General features: G+C 38.9%; 1 protein-coding gene and 1 long non-coding RNA gene across 4 annotated transcripts in view; one reads left to right on the forward strand and one right to left on the reverse strand.

Moving 5' to 3' along the window:
- Nucleotides 1-1,141, reverse strand: part of USPL1 (ubiquitin specific peptidase like 1) — a 29,644-nt gene extending 28,503 nt beyond the window's left edge. The window contains exon 1 of the mRNA XM_010977124.3: nucleotides 985-1,141. The gene's annotated coding sequence lies outside the window, so the exon portion shown is untranslated. The remainder of the gene's footprint in view (nucleotides 1-984) is intronic.
- A 412-nt stretch (nucleotides 1,142-1,553) lies between these two features.
- The window catches only part of LOC116157165 (uncharacterized), a 103,563-nt gene continuing 87,008 nt past the window's right edge, over nucleotides 1,554-18,108 (forward strand). For all 3 annotated transcript variants that reach the window (XR_010383673.1, XR_010383672.1, XR_010383671.1), the window contains exon 1: nucleotides 1,554-1,830. This is a non-coding gene — a long non-coding RNA (uncharacterized LOC116157165). The remainder of the gene's footprint in view (nucleotides 1,831-18,108) is intronic.

The following is an 18,108-nucleotide window of genomic DNA, read 5'->3' on the forward strand; positions in this document are numbered from 1 at the left end:
TTACTTCTCTCTCTCTTACTTAGTGAAAGTTATCAAATTCTACGGACAGTTTTTTTGGAAGTGTGTCAAATCCCCACCTCTTTCCATTCCATCCCCACTCTGTATCACTGCCAAAATGAGGCTTCTACAAAACAAGCCTGAGTCTGTTGCTGCTCAGCTTAAAATCGTCAATTGATTCCAATCTGATTACAGGAAAGTCCAAATATCTCAGTATGACCTGAGGTACTGCTATGACCTAAAACTCATTGCAGTGTGAGCCCACTGGCTTTCAGTCTAAGCCTTCTCTCCTCCACTTCACACCCGGCACTTTTTTTTTCTGACGCCCCCTCCCTTTTCATTACTTTTGTGGGCCACTGATGCTCCAAATGCCCAAATGTGAACTACTAGCCCAGTATGGACCCAGTTACAGCACAATGAAAGCGTAAAGTTGGCCCTGGGAATAGCGAAAGAAGCAATTAAGCTTAAATCACAGTCCCGTGTGCAAAATGGGGAAACCCAGAGAATCAGCTGTTCCAAGAGAGGCCTTATACCCCATTTGAGCTTTCCCTCCAAGACGAAGTGGGCTGTCAAAGGCGAGGTCACAACAGACTTGAAACCGAGGAATGGGGTCGGCTTTCGGCGCCCAACCCTGACTGGTACCCAATCCAGCTGTCCTGAATCACAGACCAACAGACGTCAATTTCAAAACCCGACCTTGGAAACCTGAGGAGACGCAGGGTTCCGTTAACTCTCCCCATTTCCACGCTCCTTGGGATAAGGAGGGGAAAAAAAACACTCTGGTTTCTCTTCAGCATTTACCTCTTTGAGTCCAAACGATATCTTATACCTTAATCACTAAGCCTTCCCACCTGAACCTAGTCCCACCCCTTTTCCCCTCCCAGCCTAGCCCATCCTTTCAGAGCAGACTACCCCATAAGTCACCCCAACTCTGTCCCTTTTCCCTATTTCGGGTGCTGAAAGACACTACTAGGTCTTCTCCCTTACCTGCCGCGGGCCCTCCCTTTCCTCGCACCGGGTCGCTCCGAACTCCCGTTCCGGCTTGAGCTCCACACCAGAGTGCAACGTTCAACTCACGTTCCCCTCAGCCTACTCCTCCCCCACCGGCCCCTCAGCTAGGAAAGCAGCTTCCGGTTTCAGTCCGCGGCTACAGAGTTCCCCTTCCTGCTCCGCGCGGAGGCTGAAAGGATGTAAGCACCTCGGGGAAGGCGAAAACGGATGCACTTCCGGCGGACCGCCGCAGAGAGGCGGGGCTGTCCGGCCGGCTGCCGCAGTCGCAGTTTCAGCTGCGGCGACGACTAGGGGCGGGGCCGGTGGCTGCAGGACCCGCCGTCTGTGAGTGGCTGGGTTTGGGGAGGCGACGTTTCTGGAAGCTGCTGGAAAGCGCTCGAGTGGCGGAGGTGACGCCGGCGGCCAGGGGGTGGGGCGTGAATAAAACTAGTGCGCGGCCGGCAGCGGAGGGATTACGCTGTGGAAAGAGTGGCGCGAGCCCGGGTCGGAGGGCGACGCGTCCCTGAGTGACTTGGGTGGGTGGGTGGGTGGGCGTGCGAGGAGGGTTGGGCTCCCAAGCCGGCCGAGGTGCGAGGGAAGCTCTTAGCCGGCGCCTCCATGTAGTGCTGAGGTCTCCGTGACGGCGGGCCGCGCAAGGCCCCGAAAGCCCGCTCTCCTAAACCCTCGGTGAGAGCCGAGCTGCCACAGAGCGTGTTCACAAAGGGTCACCACACACGGAGCTGCCCCTCCCCGTCTCCCTAAACCCCATCTGCGAGGCCAGGGGCTTTTCCACCAGGATTCTGGGTGTTTCTCCTCCTTCCCTCCCTCCCAGATCTTCTAACGGTAAGGGGAGTAGCCAGAGCACAGGGACTTTGCTCTCCAGGACCCGTTCTTACTAGTCAGCAGCCGAGGGGTCCCTGCTGCGCTAATTTCAGTTGCCCTGCCTTGTTTTAACTTCAGAGCAAGGGGGAATTCTCCTGTAGTTTATAAGTTTAAGGCTCTGCTTTCGTAGGAAGGTCATGTGTTTTAAGGGACATCGTGACCGCGGGTGCTATTTCTGAGTCTGCATTCTGAATCTTGGGGGCAGCATATTACAGAAGTCCTTCGCTCGGTTGGTTCTGTGTCTTAGAATAATAATATGTAATTTCTGACCATTTCTTTACAGAATAACCACCGTTGGCATTTTGGACTGTTTTTTTTTTTTTAAGTAGTTTCCAACTAAATTATTATATTCTGGAATAATGCTGATAATTTTGTTAGGGTGGTGTAGAGGAAGTAAGTCCCGTGTACGGAGAAATTCTTCACTGAAAATGATGTTAGTTTTCAGTACTTCTGAATGCAAATAGCCAAGAAATGCAACAAGGAGTTTGTTGTTTTTCTCCAAACTGTGAAATAGGCTGGTTAGTCTTTGTTTAGCTTTGTTGTTGTGCTAGATTACTAATGTGCTGGTATATTTGTTGTGAGCTCTAGCTCTTTAGGTTTTTTTTTTTTCTTATTTTAATGAATTATGATGAAAATATGAGAATGTAGTATTTCGTCATCAAATAGTAGCCCAAACTCAGAAGGTTTTTCTTTTTCACCATTGCTGTTTTCATTTTTGAAATGGAATATACTTTTTTGTAATAAACACTTGCTGAATGTTAACCTCATATGTTGAACAAAATCATTGATTCTTTAAAAATGTAGCTAAAATTTTAAGATTGAAAAATCAGTATCGCCAAACTGAATGACATCAAACATCGTTGTCTGCAAAGTTAATTTATAGTCTTGGTGCAAATTTGCTTTTTTTGCTAGGAAAATATGATGTGAAAATAACAGAAACAAAATGGAGGTGGGGCTTGGGGTGTGGAAAGCAAAGTGGATTTTAGTGTGTGTTATGTTTAGATTCCAGAGCTTTTCCCCTTATAAAAAGTAGGAAAAGGCATATAAGACTTTATAATATTAAAGGAAGGGTCCTAATACAGAGCAATCAATCAGGAGAGGTTGACTAGAAAATTCCCCTTTCGTTTATTTTTAGAGTAATGATCCTAAGTTGGGAAAATTGTATACATTTCTGCTTACCCCTCACCAATATGTTTAGAATGCCTTTCTGTGAACATTGGTCCCCCCAAAAGTGCAGTTGCCCTCCAGTAGGATTCAAGCTTATTGCTTCCATTACCTTTGCTAGCAATTTGGGACAGGAGTTTTATTTACCTATTTTCATTTAAAAACTAACGTGATTAATCAAATAGAGCTTTTTAAAAAAATTAAATTAATAACTACTGAGCAGCTACAGTAGGAATACAGTGTTGTTCAATTAGGATTTTTTCTTCCTCTTTCCGCAATGTCAAGTTTTGCCCCCCTATGCTAGATTGGATTCCTTAGTGACAGAACAGATCTGCCCAAACATGGGGTATAAAAGCTGCCTGCTATAATTGCTTGTTCTGGTCTCATCAAAAAGATGAGAGCAGAAGTGACTAACCATATTTTCTACAGCACCTTTGTGAGTACAGTCTATAATCTTGTATCTAATTTCAACATTCAGAAGACTTTGAAAACCAAAAACTTTTTAAGCCTGGGGACAAAATGCATTTGGTAGTAAGGTATGGCCTGAACTAATGAGAAGTCATGTATCGTATTTATTTATACCATATGTTTTGCTGAAGAAATATTAATATGTTTAATTATGGGATACTGTCCTTGGCCACTGGTGTGTGAGGTATACATAATGGTTTGCGTACTTTGTAACATTTTAAAATTCCTAGAAATGTGAACCTATATTAATATTTTTGGCAGTATACTTGTGCTGGACATTCACATATTTAAAAAAATAACTTAAGACATTTTAGTTCTTGCCCTCAATGAATTCAGTTGAGTTAGAAGGATAGGAAAAAGTACATTTATCATACTGTAATATGTGCAGTCATAGAGATATGCACAGCCTATTTGTAAGTATAGCCTTATAGTGACCACACAAGACGTGAGTAGTCCGAGGGTTTGAGGTTATTTCGTTAATTTAGACTCCAAAATTTAGACAGAACATGACAACTCACTATGTAGCCTAAACTTAACTTGGCACAAAATGAGAAGACAAAATGATAAAGAAGAGTCCTAGGATAGATGTTGGAATTTCTGATTTCTAATCCTAACTCTTCTGCCATGCGACCTTACACACATCACCAAATTTTGAAGGCCTCAGTTTACAGATCTCACAGATACAGTGAGAAGTTTGGGATAGATGGAGCTTTTAAGGAAGGTCCCTGATAGTTCTAACATTCTACCTGCTGGTATTTACCCTGAGAGATAATGCCTACTTTTTAGAAATGTTTTCCATTAAGAATGTGATCCTGTTTCATTGCAAACTATTTTCTTGCTGATCTTAATGTGTTTTCTTTTGGGTTAGGTAATACATTCACATGGTTTGAAATTCAAAAGGTAAAGAAAGAATACACAGTGAAAAGTCTTCCTTCCACACCTGTCCCTCAGCCACCCAGTTCCTTACCTAGGAAACAGCCAGTGCTAACAATTTCCTGTATAATTTTTCCCCTAAAAATGTATGCATATACAAGCAAATAAGTATGTGTATATATTTTATTTCTTTTTTTTACATAAACAGTACATATTGTGCATAGTTTATGTACCTTATTTTTTCATTTATCTAAAAAGTTCTGTGTGTCATTATGTATAGTGTTTCCTTATACTTTTTATGGTTGCATAATATTCCATCATATAATGTATCATTTCATCAGTCCTCTCTTTTTAGACATTTAGGTTTTTGTCTGATCTTATTAAGAGCATTATGTAATGAGTAACTTTATACATCATTTTCCACATATGTGAATATAACTATGCCCTAAACAGTGATACAGCTCTATTGGGATAGGGACATCATTCAAAAAATGTTATTTAGTAACTAATCATGTAAAAAATTGATAAATCTGGGTGTATTGATTAATCTCAAAAGTATATTTCTAGGGTTCCATCAACTTTGACTTAGTGTTCCCTGTGGCAGTATAATATGGTGGTATAATAGACTCAATGTCCTATTTGGTTCTAAAGTAAACATGAGATAAATTGCATCACTTGAATCACCATTTCTTCATTTGAGCTTCTTGCGCCCTAGATAAAACAAGTGGATTATGTGTAAGAAACTTGCCCTAAACAAACAAACAACAACAAAAAATACATATATTTTAAACACTAAAGTCATACAGCTGAGTAAGATTTTCAGTGAGAGGCATGTAAAAGCTGAGCCTGTTTGATGTAACAACAGATGTGTGCTTTCCAGATCATGCTCACTCCAAGGCATATGCTTCTTGAGTGCTATTTAAGTTGATATTTTCTTTTAAATTTTTTTGCTAAGCTCATATAGCTGAATTTGTGTAAATTGCAACATTTATATATTCCCCCTTTATCAATGAGAAGATTAAGCCTAAAAGAAGTAAACAATTTACTCAAATTTACATAACAAAGTGGCAGATCTGGGACTAGAACCCACATCCTCTAATTTCTAATCCAGGACTCTTTCCAGTATGTGATTTGCTCCTAATTTAGCATGTACTCCAGTAGATCTGAGATTGCCCAGTGATTAGGGTCTGCTTTAGGTACCTTTACTCTGCGTAGGCTCTAGAGCAACGTAGAGTTCCGAAAGCAGCAGTGGATTTTTCTGATGACAAAATAACATTCTATAAGTAATTGTTGAAGTAATCACATAGCATGTTGATTAGTAATCAGGAGGGCTCCAAATCAAAAAATTAAAGCTGATACAGAGAAACACTCTTTCCTAATTGGGACAGAGTTGTCACTTTGAGATGAATTTATCAGTCAAAAGGACTAAAAGGAAATTAGGATTATTTGGAAAGAATCTTACATTCCCCGTAGTTAATGCCATCATTTAATTTAGCTAGGAAAATCTAAACCATCAGAAAAGGAGAAATGGTGATAGAAACAATAGCAAAAGAACTGAAAAATAAAAGATTGAGAAATGTGCTATAACTGTATGCCCCTGAAACTGGCATTGCAGCACATGACCCCCACGCACATCTTTAGGGCCTTTACTATACTGACTGTTTTGTATAACCGAGTCTTACCCTTGGTTTCAGCTTAAATTTCACTTGTCAAGCTGTCTACCCTACCTGAGCAGCTCTTTACCCTCCACCCCAACTCTAATATTTTATTATCACTTGCTGTTTGTTTTCTTCATAGCATATATGTATTTCTTACTGTCCATCTTCCTACTGGGTGTGAGCTTTGTGAGGGCAAGGACTACATCTATTTTGTTTCCTGTTTATGTGTATAATATATGTATTATATATATATAAATGATGTATAAAGAGCCTCAGTTTTTCCACATATGTATATATAGCATGGTACATAGTACATATTTGCTGATGAGTGAATGATCTTGGTGGTTCCCAATTTATGTGGCTGACCAAACCTACTCTTAAAATGGTATGTTTTCAACAGCATATTTCCCCATGTTCTTTGTTAGTTCAGTGTTGGTTTGGAAAATGTACATGTAATATATGTGCTTCTCTTATTGAGAATAATATTAACTTAACTCGTCAACAAGCTTTTATTGAATGTGCAAGGAACTGTGCCAAATGCTGGGTGAATACAAAGGTGAATAATGCATTGTCTTTATCCCTAAAGAGAAGCAGAAACATCTGTAAACAAATAGCTTTCATACAAGGTAAAATGAAATAAATGCTAAGTAGAGTTGTACAAGTAATGTAGTGTAGCAGCAATGAAGAAAAAGTAGTTAATTTTAATTATAGGAAGGGCCTCAAGGAGTTGAATTTTGATTTTGTTCTCAAAAATAGAAAAATTGAACTGAAGTCCCTATGCATGAAGAATAAAGATGAAAAGAATAAAGATGAATAAATGTGCAGTTTCACTTTTAAAAAGTACTTAAAGTAGTAATATAGGCAATAAAGAAGTCTTTTAAAACATTGTCATAAAGCAGTCTTTAAAAATTTCAGTTATAAATAAAATTACTCTGACCTTAACATTACACTTCTAAATTGAGGCTAACCATAAAATTAATTTGACTATTTTGAATAGGTTGGTGCTTTCCAACTAGTTGCTGAGTCATCGGTTCACTCTAACAGTTGGGTCCTGACTGCTAATGGCAGTTAGTAATTATTTAGTAAACTAATCAATTGAGACAAAACCGTAATGATTAAAAAGTTATTTTTGAGTGGTTTTTAAGCCATCAGTGGTCCTTAATATATGGTTCTCTGGCTGCATCACAAATTAAAATGAGGTTTATTTTGTAATGATCTAATATGATTTATTTTTATAGTTTGCTTTTGCTTTCCTACTTTTGTATGTTTATCTGATCCAATATAGACCTTCACCTTCACCACTTATTTAAAAAAAAAAAAAAAGGACGCCTAGCCTTTAGATTCACAGCCCTGATTTCAGCTTGGCCATCTATTAATTACAGTTCTACCACTTTCCAATTTTGTTACTTTTGACAAAATATTTTACCTCCCAGAGGCTCAATTTCATCTTTAAATTGAAAATATCTACTAATCCCTTTCTGTCATTTAACTAGTTTTGTGGCCTCAGGCAAATTATTTAATCTGAGTCTCAGTTTTTCCACATATAAATTGAAATTGTCTTAAATAATGTGATATGTAAAGTGTCTGGTAGTTAATAAGCCCTCAGCAAATGTTGGTTCCTCCTCATCCTCTGCCACCTCATCTAAACCCTGCATGTCCTTCAAAGTTTGCTTCAAGTTCTGTTTGCTATAATCTTTCCTTTGCTAGCTCATTACATTCTCCTTTCTTCCAAAGTCATTGCACTCACCATGTGTGTCTTGGGTTCTTAGATGTGGATTAACATTGTATTGAGAACTTACTAAAAATTCAATTGCTTGGGTCCCATTTTATGGGTTTGGCATGGAGGATCAGGGTATCTGTGTTTTTACCTTTCTCCTTCAGATTTTCTGATTCTCACAGATGATCATAATTTCTTAACTGTTTGGTAATAATTATATGCTTCTTGTAGTCTGTATTTGTTAGGTAATTCTTATATTATTATGTAACCATTCAGGTGTTTTAGTTTATATCCCAAAAGACTGTAAACTCCACAAGGGCACAAAATACCCAAATAGTAGTTTGTACTTAGTCTTGAGGTTGATAAGTTGCCCTTTTTTTTTGCCCCCTCTGTTGAAGTTTGGATCCAGTTAAGAAATAAGACACAGAAGCCAGATAGATGAACATTCAGATGTAATTTTAATTACCGAAAAAGTTGTGTGGAAAATGTGGCTGAGATTTGCAGCAACAGTGAGCTTCCTAGGGTTGCACTCCAGACTTAGGCAGATTTAAACCTCCAGTTTCCCATCTACAAGAATACAGCTTGTCCCATTGCATTTACTGTGTGACAGAGAGCAGACCAGAACAGATGACTCTGTTTCGAGTCAGACAAATCCCAGATGGAAAGGAGGGAAGAAGTAGCTGAGCCTCAGAATTCCTTCTCTCAGACTTGTTATCAGACCAGTTACTCCCTCCAATCCTAGGGAGGAGTCAGTGAGACTTCCCCTAGAGGGAAGTCAGCCATGAGTATTACCTGAAGGAAGCTTCAATGTGGAATATGAGAGAGCTTTTCTGCCCTCAGTGGTACTCAGTAGGTATTAGTGAACTTTTTGTTTTACTACCTTACATTGCCTCAACATGCTGTGATTTTTTAATACCTAAATGAGAGGTTATAAAGTTACAATTTCAACCAGTTAAATTGGTATATATTATTGTTAGTTATCTTTTGCTTTGTAAGAAATTTCCCTGAAACAACTTAAAAGACAAACATTTATTATTTCACACAGTCTCTGATGGTCATGAAACTGGGAGTGGTTTAGCTTGGTGGTTCCAATTCAAGGTCTCATGTGGTTGCAGTCATCTGGAGGCTGCTTGAGTGTCCTTACAACATGGCAGCAGGCTTTCCCCCAGAGTAAGTGATCTGAGAGAGAGGCAGAAACTGCAATGTCTTTTATAATCTAGCCTCAGAAGTGACATACCATCACTCTGTTGCACAGACCCACTTTGATATAATGTGGGAGGGACCTACACAGGCTGTGAATACCAGGAGGCAGGGCCCATTGGAGCTCATCTTAGAAGTAGCTACCACAGTAATACATAACATGTTAGTTTGATTTTGTTACCTCACATTGCTTCATATGAGAGCAAGTAATTAAATAATGTTTACTATCTTGTTTAAATTATTAAAGTATTAATGGTAGTTCTGTGAAATAATCATATTTTGGTATATATTACTGTATAATTTCCTAGCTGGAGAATAAATTGAGAGGATTTTTTCCTGCTGGTTGGTCCCTCCTTCCTGTCTAGCTCTTTGTCTAAATCAAAAGTTTGCATAATATGATCATGGTCTTCCAGATAGCCTGTGGAAGTTCAAGTGATCTACAGGCCAACTTACTACAAGGTGGCAGTAGCTATAATTTTGATTTTTGTATGAATTAATCACTTCTGGTCTCATGGGAGGTGCTTTATAAAGTCTGATTCCCGGCTTCTGATTTATTCAAGTGAGGGTTTTTTTTTTTTTTTGGTGGTAATCAGGATGAGGTGGACTAGATGACAAGGGAAGGTCGTTTACCTCAGTGAAATAGTCCATAGGCCCAAAGGAGTTGAAAACCATCACTCTAAGCCTCAGTGGTTTGATTCCAGTTCTAATGCCAAAGCACTAAAGAAGCCTAAGTAAGTGAAATAAGATTGTTAAAAATTATTAACCATTTTATTTTACTCATTTGATCATAGTTTAGATTTCATATTATATACTAAATAATTTCAGGTTTTGTAAGATAAAAATAATGTAAGTTAGAACTTGAAACGTTCATTGAATTAAAGAGTATAAAATTCATTTGTATAAAAAATTATATTTTTAATGCTTTCCAACACTATGGAAAAGAAAATAATTTGAAGATTATGGCAGAAAATGTTGTAAGGTAAATCAACAGTGCCTAAAGTGCCTTGCAATTCTAGCTGTAAACATTGTTGGCTAAATTTGCATTTTAAGTTGCTTAAAGAATGTTCATTAAGTTGTTTAAAGAATTTATACATGAATGACCAGTTATAGAAGCCCAAATATGAGTGTAATCAAATTTTTCATCTTTATTTAAGTTGTTTACTACATGGACAGAGGAGCATACAGAACATACCAGCACCAGCCTAGTAAACTCATCTGGCTGTTACAATTTCCAGTCATGTAGGCATATTTGACAGCAGCTTTCACCCTCAAGTATTAGGAGGCACTATTTTGCTAATCAGGAAAGAAATTTCAGAGAATTCATTTTACTTTCCAAGTGTAATCTGTCATGATTAATCAATAAAATGATGTTCGGTTTGGGTACTGATTAGCTTTAAGATTAGATCTCTCGTGAATTCTTATAGTAAATGAGAGATAGTAGTGTATTTTTTTGAATATAGGGTATGTAAGCCTTGAAATTTGCTCAGTTGAATCTTCAGAGCTAATAGGTGGCAGTTAAATGAAAAAAATCTTGGAGTAAATTGAGAATTTTCTGAAAATGAAAGACTATGTGGAGAGATATAGGAAAGTTGGGAAATGTTAATTTTAGAATATTATGCCAGGAATAGTGAATATATTTACTGCCCTTCAAAAACTTCCCTTCCAGGATTAAAGAACAAGTTAAATCACGTAACAGAGAATCAGTCCAATCCATTCTGTAAGACAGGTCTTTTCAAAAAGTCATTGAGAGAGACCAAAGAAACCTGATAACCAAGTGCAATGCATAGACTTGGATTAAATCCAGATTTGAAGAAAAATGCTGTAAAATACATTGGAGGAATTTGAGTATGCCCAGCTATAGAATATATTTGGGAATATATTTTTAATTTTCCTGGGTGCGTTAATGGTTATTACGTTTATGTAGGAGAAAGGCCTTTTTTTGGAGGTATATCTGACATAATTTAGAGGTGAAGTTATCTTCAATATTCAGGAATGTGTATGTGTGTGTATATACATATATACAGGAAAACTAATATGATAATATTAAATTTTGAATCTCTATGGTGGATGGAAGGGGATTTGACATATTATAAACTTTTTTGTATGTATGCATATGTAAAATAAGAAGTTGAGGGGAGGGTATAACTCAGTGGTGGAGCGCGTGCTTAGCATGCACGAAGTCCTGAGTTCAATCCCAAGGACCTCCATTAAAATAAATAAATAATTTACCTACCTAAATTACTTACTCCCCCCCCAAAATTAATTTTTTTAATAAATTAAGTTAAAAAAAATTGGGAGAAAAAAAATCCCTGCAGATAATGTTGTTTCTTAGCTTTACAAAAGTCTCAAGAGAGTGGATCATTTTTTATAGCTACTGTCTCTACCTTCCTGTAGTATTAACTCTTTTGAATTCAGGCCAGTCAGATTTTCATTCCTACCTCCCCACCAAAACTGTTCCTTTCCACATCATTGTTGGCATCTGTGTTGCCAGATCTGGAGGTCAGTTCTTAAGTCCTCATTTTCCTTTTGACATCTGAGCAGAATTTGACAGAGTTGATCATTTTTCTCCTCCTCCTACTTCAAGTCTTCTCCTTCATCTTCTTAGTATCTTTTGCTAGTTCCTTCTCCTCTTTAAACAGTGGAATGCCTCAGAGCTCAGATCTCTTCTCAGTTTGCATTTGCTCTCTAAATAATAGTATCCTGTCCTGCAGCTTTACAAGCTATACAGATGCTAAGAGTCCCAAGTTTATTTCTCCAGCCCCAGCCTTGCCCCTGAACTTTAGACTCATATATCCATTTGCCTACCTGATTTATGCATTTGATGCCAAGTAGATAGATGTTTCATGTTTAGTATATCCAAAACTGAATGCTTGAGTCCCATCAGTTCTGCTCATCCCCAAATAAAAGAAAGCACTTGTTCCCTACCTGTTACACCCACATCTTTCCCTCTCAGTATGAGGCACTTCATTCTTCTAATTGTTGGTGTCATCTTTGATTCCTTTTTCCCTTGCATATACAATTAATCCCTCAGTAAATATGGTCAGCTCTACTTTTAAAATGTATTTAGAATCTAAGCACTTCACCTTTCCCCACTACCATCTTAAACCAAGCCACCATTCTATCACAGATTATAACAGTTTCTCAACCTCAGCACTGTTGACATTTGGGACCAGTAATTCTTTTTGAGGGGAGTGGGCTGTCCTGTTCTTGTAGAAGTTCAGCAGCATCCCCAGCCTCCACCCACTACTTGCAAGTAGTAATCACTTCTCCCACAGTTTTGACAAACAAAAATGTCAGGAGACGTTGCTAACATTTCCCCTGGAAGCAAAATTGCTTCCAGTTGAGGACTGCTGGATTATAGCAGTAGCCTCCTATTCCCCTGCTTCCTTTCTTGACTCCCTACAGTTTGTTCTCCATCTAGCAACCAGTGTATCATGTAAAAACATAGATCAGATCGTGCCATTTCTTTGCTCAACACATTCCAGTGGCTTCCCATTTCATTAGGGTCAAATCTGTAAGTGCCTACAGATCCCTTTTCTACAAACACACCACACACCAGTTGAAGAGCAACTTTTTTCCTGTGCAGATTGAAAAGGACACCCCTTCTACTAAATGGTTGCAGCCCCTTACCCTGTTTTATTTTTCTTTACTGCATCATTTATCACCACCTTATATGTTTTGTTTGTTGGATGAATGGTAAGATGAAAAGTGCAACTGTATACAAGATGTACATTTTTAATAATATATACAATTGTAATAAGGTACCAAGATAAATGCTAAAATTTCAAGAAAGGCTTAGACCTAATAGAGCCCCAGAGATTCTTGGTTTCCCAGAAGAAATGATGCCTAAGTAGGACTTAGACTGGCAATGTAGGAGGAGACAAAGGTATTAACGGTCAAGGGAGAAGAGGAAGAATGGAGCAAATGCACTGACTCCAGGATATGTCTATGAGGAGATTATTCCATCAGGTGGTTGCATCTTGGTCTCAGGAGTGACATCTGGACTATAGATAGAGATTTGGTAATAATGAAATAGGCAGAAGTGAGAGAATGTTTACATGTCAGAATTGGAAGGAAAGCCTTAAAAATTTGTCTGATAAACTAAAGAAACTCCCTAATCACATACCCCAGAGAAAACTAGGGGGGAAAAAAACACAGATGAGCATAAGTGCTGATGTGTTTCTCTAAGACCAGGGAAACCCCACAAGATGGGGTCATTTGGTCATCTGCACCTTAGAACTCTCCCTTACTTTTGTCTGGTTTAAGCTAAATAAGTGTTCCTCCTTAGGGCTGCCTGACGTGTTGATTACATCAGATAGTAGAGCCTGCTGGCTATGACTAGTCACGTAGGTCTCAGGTTATTTCAACTTTTATGCATTAGGAAAATCAAACTCGGAAATCTCAAGGGGAGAAAACTTTTAAGAACAGGTTATGAAGTCGTCTTTTTATCTCATTCTTATACTTCTAATTAGGGATTGTAAATTAACATATTTTTTGTCTAACTGCAATAGTCATCTGTTGTACAACAAACCACTCCAAAACTCTGGCTTTAAAAAATGATTTATTATTTCTGCTAATTCTGTAGGTGACTGTAAATTTCTTCTGCTGGTCTCACCTGGGTTCACACATGTAGCTGCAGTGAGTTGGCAGCTGGCCTGGGACCAAAGGGTCTAAGATGTGTCTGAGACCACGGTGCTGCATGCGAGCTGGGCCTCTCTCTGTCTCCAAGCCACCTCTCCTCATTCATAGTCTCCCTCAGGCTTTTTAACAAGGCAGCCAAAGTGTCCCGAGAGGGCTAGAGCAAAAAGCGACAAGGCTTCTTAAGAACTAGTCTCAGAAGTTGCAGGTCAGTTCTGCATTCTGCCACACTGCTCCGTATGCAGATTAACTCATGTAAACCTGCCAGCAGTGCTATCAAAAGTAGGGTGCCATTGCTGTCTTTGTTTTTAAAATGAGGAAACTAAAGCTCAGCACTAGTCATCTGACCACAGGCACCCAACAAGCAAGCCATAAACCAGACGTGGGTTTTAATCTCTCCTTACCTTCGGCAAACTCTGTTAATTAATCTGAGCCTGTTTCCTCATCTGTAAATGGGATTAATACTACTATATAGGATTATTTTTAGAATGAAATGTTCTAAAGCACCCAGCAGAGTACATGATACAGAGCAAGTACTCAGAAATGTTAATTTCATCACCTTTCTCTTAGGTTTGTTTATTAGATGAGGAAATGTATTTATACATGATACTTATCTCACTATCTTAAAAAAAAAAACTTGAATGACCTGGACTAGAATTATTATTAAAGAATACTGTTGTTAACATTCCAATAGCAGGGCAGTAATAAAGAAAATTCCATTATGATGGAATTAGTTATTTTAAAACTGCGATCTTAGCTATTCTACCCTAAGGTGTTAGTGGCTGAGAATCACTTAATATATTACTCTTCCAGAGTTTATTTACATTTTCAGAGGAAATAAACTGCCAGTGAAGGAATAGAACACAAGAATTTTGTGTTTTGTGGCAAGCCAGTCGGGAAGGTGCGATTAGGAAAGGGATCTTTGAGAGGTGCTCCTTGTGGCCTACCTGCCACCCTAGGCCAGCCCTGGCAGGTTACCAAGTAAATCACCACACTTTGTGTGCAATTTATAGATTTGAGTTTATGTACAAAAAGAGGTGGTTTTTAATAAATTCACGTCATCATGCTATATTATTTAATCTACGTATGTGACATGTAGATAAACAGAGACACAGTCCCTGTACTATAAATGCAAACTACAGTGCTGACAAGTTAAAGTTTGAGCCTGTTACGGGCTGAATTTTGTCCCTACAAAATTCATGTGTTGAAGCTTTAACCCCGAATGCTGCTGTATTTGGAGTTAAGTTCTTTAAAGAGGTAAATAAGTTAAAATTAAATCTTTAGGGTGGGCCTTAATCCATTATGACTGATGTCCTTATAGGAAGAGGAGATTAGGACACAGACCCAGTGAGAAAGTGACCATCTGTAAGCCAAGGAGAGAGGCCTCAGAAGAAACCAGCCTGCTGACACCTTAATCTTGGACTTCTAGCCTCAGACTGTGAGGAAATAAATCACTGATGTGTCAGCCACTCAGTCTGTGATATTTTGTTATGGCAGCCCAAGCAGACTAACACAGGACCCATTTTCTGCCTGTATATGTGCTGTTTGTTATTATTTTAAAACTAAAGATTTTTGTTACAGGAAAATAAATCAGGAATGGATTATAGGAACCTTTCCTTAATAAGCAATCAAATTAAGTTGCATGATCTGGTATTTGAAATAAACCAGGTGGGAAGGGTCTTTTCCTTTATTTTACCACCATGGCCATAACGACCCTCTTGCCTTCCATTTCGCCATCCCTTTCACCCTACGCTACGCCGCCCTGACCCATCCCAGCATTCATGCATACCAGATGGCTGGCTTCTTTCACCTTGTATTTTCAGGTATATTCTCTAAACAAGCTTTAGGAATTTTTCCTAAGCAGCAGGAAAATCTTCCATCTTATTTTTCTATCTTCACTTTGTAAAGCATGAAGGAGAGCATTTCTGGAGCACCTGTTTTGTGCTAGGTACTATGTTACTTACTTTACACAAACCAGCTCCTTGTCAGAAAACAGCAGGGGCCCAATTTAGAAAAAGAGAAGGAAAAGCAACAGTAATAGCCTTGTGACATTACTTTGGAACTTTGAGTCTCTGGCCTTTGCCCCACTTTCTGTGCGCTTAGCCCTGCTATCAGATCCACAATACCTGGTGATTATGAAAAGTACCTTAACTATTTAAACCTCTAGATGTTAATCATTTTTTGAGATGTGAAAGCAGCATATCCTTGGGGTATCCTTGGGGAATGGCCCTGGAAATAGCATGGAGGACACTAGTGCTTCTGAGAGTGTGTAGTTGTTGACGGTCACAAGTAATTTGCGTGTGTGTATCTTCTTAATGAAAAGTAACTAAAGGAAAAATGGAGAAAGTTACTAACTCTGGACTACTTCAATGTAATAGTTATAAGAAGGGACAGCTAACTCTGAGGACTTTGGAAGCTTGCCTGGTGTAGTGTAAAATATTTTCCACCTAGTTGTGAAAAGAATTTGAAATAGTTCCCTTGGGCTTGGAACTATGAGGAAAAAGAGCCCAAGGAACAAGAGGCTTGTTAGTCCTGCACATCAGGGGTGAGCAAACTATGGCACATGGGTCAAATGTAGACTGTGGCTTGTTTCTGTATATCCGTTGGACTAAGAATGATTTTCACATTTTTAAAGAGTTGTTTAAGAATATGTGACAGAGACTTTATATGGCCCACAAAGCTTAAAATATTTACTCTCTGCAGAAAAAGTTTGCCATCCCTTGCATATTGTCATAGAGGATCTTTTTTTGTTTTCTATCGAAAGACTGGTGGTGTGCTGTAAACAGCTGAATATGAGAAATCTTCCTAAACATTTGTAGTGTTTCATAGAATTATTCAATTTTAGACCCTATGGAATGCAAAGAGATCGTCTCTTCTGTATTCGTTTGCTAGGGCTGCTGGAACAAAGTACCGCAAACTGGGGGGCTTAAACAACAGAAATGGGTTGTCTCACAGGTCTAGTGGCTAGAAGTCCAAGATCAAGGTGTCAGATGGTTGGTTCATTGTGAGGACCGTCAGGAGGAGTCTGTTCCATGCCTTTTCCTAGCTTCTGGTCATTTGCCAGCAGACTTTGGTGTTTCTTGGCTTACAGATGTTATCACCCCAATTTCTGTCTTTCATGTTCATATGGCATTTTCCCTGTTTCCAAATAAGATCATATTCACAGGTAGTGTGAATCTTTTTAGAGGACACAATTCAACCCATAATGTTTTTTAAGCCTTCGTTTTACAGATAAGAGCACAGACGCCAAGAAAGTGTAAAGAAGTCATTCAGGTCCTACAACTGTCTTGGAGCAGAACTGGTATTAAAATGAAGGTCCTCTCGCTGGTCCAGTACTTGTTCACCTACATGCTTTACACTGTAACACACAATTGATGGCCAAGTAATGAGGTACACACCGAGCTTAGTACTTGTTTGTGCTAGCTGTATTATTCTAGTCACCTTTCATGTGCCTTCCAGTAATCATAGAGGCAGTAAAGTATAGATTGACCAGAATTAATCATTTCCATTACAAAAACAAGCACATCATACATTATTTTAGGTTAAAACCATCTTTGTATATTTAGTTGAGAAAGATGTTGCCAAAGGTCTCTTGTTACTAGAGAGTATCTAAGCATGAGTGTTCAGTGTACGCTAGGTGGTGGTTGTTGGAGCACTGTGGGGGCATGCATGGATCCAGATCTGTGCATTGCCTATTTCAGTAGCATTTATGGAAAGATGGCTCATACTGAGGTTCTAGTCACAACTGCTACAGGTTTGAGAGTCAAGTCTCACTTACTTTTGACCATTGACAGTCCACTGTCATGAGTCTTAATTCCCATTACTTTAAAAGAAGGCATGAGGTTTTCTAAAATCCCTTGTCATTCTAGGATTCCAGGATTCTGGTTCTGTGAATGTGATAAGACCCTTTGCGTTTGAGGTATCTGTTGGTTAGGGGCACGTCTACATTTAACTTCATACTAAGGAGTAGAAGGACAAACCTCTATACCGACTGAGACTTACCTGCCCACCGGAGTAGCATGGATGAGTGTCAGTTGTGGGGCCCCAGTATCTGATCATAAAAACTGTTTTGTAGGTCTCTTCAGGTGTATTCTAGTGTATACTTCGTTAAAAGAGGGAGGAATAGTGCCAGACTGTCATATTCTCTGTTACAACTACTGGCTTGCTTTCTAAGTGAAGATCTAAATTTAAAAGATTATACCACAGAGATAACCTAGTGTTTTTCTTTTATCATTGGCATCCCAAGGAATGGAGTTTAATTGCGCCTCCTTTGTACTCCCTTAGTATTTTCTATCTTTTATGGTAGTCAGCCTGCAAGATGATCCCCAGTGATTCTTGCCCCTTGTTATTCGTGCCCTTGAGAAGTCCCCTCCCATCCTGAACAGGACTGACCTGTGTAACCAGTAGGATATTGTGGAAATGACAGCGTATGACTTTGGAGTCTAGGTCGTAAAAGACATCGTGACTTCCATTTTGCTCTTTTGAATCACTCACTCACAGGGAAGCTAGCTGCCGTGTCAT

This window comes from Camelus dromedarius, chromosome 13, assembly GCF_036321535.1.
Source record: "Camelus dromedarius isolate mCamDro1 chromosome 13, mCamDro1.pat, whole genome shotgun sequence".
NCBI classification, from domain to species: domain Eukaryota; kingdom Metazoa; phylum Chordata; class Mammalia; order Artiodactyla; family Camelidae; genus Camelus; species Camelus dromedarius.